Here is a 375-nt window from a genome sequence, read left to right on the forward strand (position 1 = left end):
ATTCTTTGGCATTGCCTTTCTTTGGGATTGGAATGAAAACTGACCTTTTCCAGTCCTGTGGCCACTGCTGAGTTTTTCAGATTTGCTGGCATATTGAGTGCAGCACTTTCACAACATCATCTTTCAGGATTTGAAAGAGCTCAACTGGAATTCCATCACCTCCACTAGCTTTGTTTATAGTGATGCTTTCTAAGGCCCACTTGACTTCACATTCCAGGATGTCTGGCTCTAGGTCAGTGATCACAGCATTGTGATTATCTGGGTCATTAAGATCTTTTTTGTACAGTTCTGTGTATTTTTGCCATCTCTTAATATCTTCTGCTTCTGTTAGGTCCATACCATTTCTGTCTTTTATCGAGCACATCTTTGCATGAA

This window comes from Bison bison, unplaced genomic scaffold (genome assembly GCF_000754665.1).
Source record: "Bison bison bison isolate TAMUID 2011002044 unplaced genomic scaffold, Bison_UMD1.0 scf7180017864216, whole genome shotgun sequence".
In the NCBI taxonomy this organism is placed as follows: Eukaryota; Metazoa; Chordata; class Mammalia; order Artiodactyla; family Bovidae; genus Bison; species Bison bison.